Consider the following 3,614-nt stretch of genomic DNA (forward strand, 5'->3'; position numbering starts at 1 on the left):
TGACATAGAGTCAATAGAGTATCGAGTCTCAATCTGGAGTATGTGGTGGCAAGCCACTACTTTCACCCAGAAAAACTCGTATCTCAGATATTTGGAAGTGCAACAATCACATCATTAATCAATAATTATATCTTCATAATCAGCATTAATTCGTTATCAATATAGCCATCACCAATTTATCTCTTTCTTCATCAATAAGTTACCTTCCTCACAGCCCTCACTATACTTCATTACCCAAAATTCATCTACCAGGATTTAAACAAGAGAAAATAGGATTTTGAAAGCTGGAGGAATGCATTAGAAATAAAAAATTAAAGTTTGGAAAAACAGAGGGCTCGCGTACGCGACCCTCTGCTCGCGTATGCGAGGAGCATAACTCGTAGCGTATGCTCGTGTCACGTGCCACCTTTTGCGTACACATCCCTGTAAAATCTGGACCCCTCGCGTAGGCGTCACTAGTTCGCGTACACGAGCCCCTCAACCCGAGAGAATTTCTCGCGTCGCGTGCCATGTGGTTGTGTACGCAACCAAAGAAAAATGCACGCCCGCATACGCGACACACATCTCACGTACGCAAGCCCTCTGGACAGTGTCCAATGGCCACATCGCGTGTTCCTCGCGTACGCATGCATAACTTTCTTGTTTTAAAATATTTTTCCTCCGTTTTAAAACATTTTTCCTCACGTACACAAACTCATAGTAAAGTTCAGAAATGTGATTTTTGCATAAAAACTAATAAAAATATACTAAAAAGTAATTAAAACATACTAAAAACTATGTAAAAACAATGCCAAAAGCGTATAAATTATCCGCTCATCACAACACCAAACTTAAATTGTTGCTTGTCCCCAAGCAACCAAAAATAAAATAGGATAAAAAGAAGAGAATATACAATAAATTTCAAAATATCAATGAAGCTTAGTTCTAATTAGATGAACGAGACTAGTAGCTTTTTACTTCTGAACAATTTTGGCATCTTACTTTATCCTTTGAAGTTCAGAATGATTGGCATCCATAGGAACTCAAAATTCAGATAGTGTTATTAATTCTCCTAGTTTAGTATGTTGATTCTTGAACACAGCTACTTATGAGTCTTGGTCGTGACCATAAACATCTTGTTTTCCAGTATTACCACCGGATACATAAATGCCACAGACACATAACTGGGTGAACCTTTTCAGATTATGACTCAGCTTTGCTAGAGTCCCCAGTTAGAGGTGCCCAGAGTTTTTAAGCACACTCTTTTTGCTTTGGATCACGACTTTAACCACTCAGTCTCAAGCTTTTCACTTGGACCTTCATGACACAAGCACATGGTTAGGGACAGCTTGATTTAGCCGCTTAGGCCAGGATTTTATTCCTTTGGGCCCTCCTATCTACTGATGCTTAAAGTCTTGGATCCTTTTTACCCTTGCCTTTTAGTTTTTCTGCTTGCTTTTTCTTTTTCTCTCATTTTCTTTATTTTTTGCCATTTTTTCGCAAGCTTTTTATTTTTCATTGCTTTTTCTTGCTTCAAGAATCAATTTTATGATTTTTCAGATTATCAATAACATTTCTCTTTTTTCATTATTCTTTCAAGAGTCAACAATTTTAACATTCATAAACTTCACTATAAAAAATATGCACAGTTGATGAGCGGATAATTTATACGCTTTTTGGCATTGTTTTTAGGTAGTTTTTAGTAAGTTTAAGCTACTTTTAGGGATGTTTTCATTAGTTTTTATGTTAAATTCACATTTCTGGACTTTACTATGAGTTTGTGTATTTTTCTGTGATTTCAGGTAATTTCTGGCTGAAATTGAGGGACTTGAGCAAAACTCTGAAAAAGGCTGACAAAAGGACTGCTGATGGTGTTGGAATCTGACCTCCCTGCACTCGAAATGGATTTTCTGGAGCTACAAAACTCCAAATGGCGCGATCTTAACGGCGTTGGAAAGTAGACATCTAGAGCTTTCCAGCAATATATAATAGTCCATACTTTATTCGGAAATTGACGATGTAACTTGGCGTTGAACGCCAAGTACATGCTGTTGTCTGGAGTTAAACGCCAGAAAAACGTCATGATCCGGAGTTGAACGCCCAAAACACGTCATAACTTGGAGTTCAACTCCAAGAGAAGCCTCAGCTCGTGGATAGATCAAGCTCAGCCCAAACATACACCAAGTGGGCCCCGGAAGTGGATTTATGCATCAATTACTTACTCATATAAACCCTAGGAGCTAGTTTATTATAAATAGAACTTTTTACTAGTGTATTAGACATCTGGGGGACGATTAGTTCTCAGATCATGGGGGCAGGCCATTCGGCCATGCCTGAACCTTTCACTTATGTATTTTCAACGGTGGAGTTTCTGCACACCATAGATTAAGGGTGTGGAGCTCTGCTGTACCTCAAGTTTCAATACAATTACTATTACTTTTTATTCAATTCTCTTTTATTCTTATTCCAAGATATACGTTGCACTTCAACTTGATGAATGTGATGATCCGTGACACTCATCATCATTCTCACCTATGAACGCGCGTGATTGACAACCACTTCCGTTCTACCTTAGGCCGGGCGCATATCTCTTAGATTCCCCAACAGAATCTTCGTGGTATAAGTTAGATAGATGGCGGCATTCATGAGGATCCGGAAAGTCTAAACCTTGTCTATGGTATTCCGAGTAGGATTCTGGGATTGAATGACTGTGACGAGCTTCAAACTCCTGAAGGCTGGGCGTGATGACAAACGCAAAAGAATCAAGGGATTCTATTCCAACCAGATTGAGAACCGACAGATGATTAGCCGTGCCGTGACAGAGCATAGGACCATTTTTACTGAGAGGATGGGATGTAGCCATTGACAACGGTGATGCCCTACATACAGCTTGCCATGGAAAGGAGTAAGAAGGATTGGATGAAAGCAATGAGAAAGTAGAGATTCAAGAGGAGCACAGCATCTCCATGCACTTATCTGAAACTCCGACTATTGATTTACATAAGTATTTCTATCCTTTTTATTTTCTTTTTATTATTTGATTTTCTAAATTCCATAATTTTATCTGCCTGACTGAGATTTACAAGGTGACCATAGCTTGCTTCATACCAACAATCTCTGTGGGATCGACCCTTACTCACGTAAGGTTTATTACTTGGACGACCCAGTACACTTGCTGGTTAGTTGAACGGAGTTGTGAATTCAACCGGTGCCATAATAATGATTTCATACAAATACAAAGAACATGGATCACAATTTCGTCCACCAGGATTTTGGCGCCGTTGCCGGGGATTGTTCGAGTATGGACAACTGACGGTTCATCTTGTTGCTCAGATTAGGTAATTTTCTTTTCAAAAATCTTTTTCAAAATTTTTCTTTTTATTTTTCGTTTTCCAAACTATATTTTCGAAAAATTTTTTTTAAATAATCCAAAAAATTAGAAAATCATAAAAACTAAAAATATTTTGTGTTTCTTGTTTGAGTCTTGAGTCAATTTTTAAGTTTGGTGTCAATTGCATGCTTTAAAATTTTTCTTGCATTTTTCGAAAATTTCATGCATTCATGATGTTCTTCATGATCTTCAAGTTGTTCTTGACAAGTCTTCTTGTTTGATCTTGATGTTTTCTTGTTTTGTG

This window comes from Arachis stenosperma, chromosome 6, assembly GCF_014773155.1.
Source record: "Arachis stenosperma cultivar V10309 chromosome 6, arast.V10309.gnm1.PFL2, whole genome shotgun sequence".
NCBI lineage: Eukaryota > Viridiplantae > Streptophyta > Magnoliopsida > Fabales > Fabaceae > Arachis > Arachis stenosperma.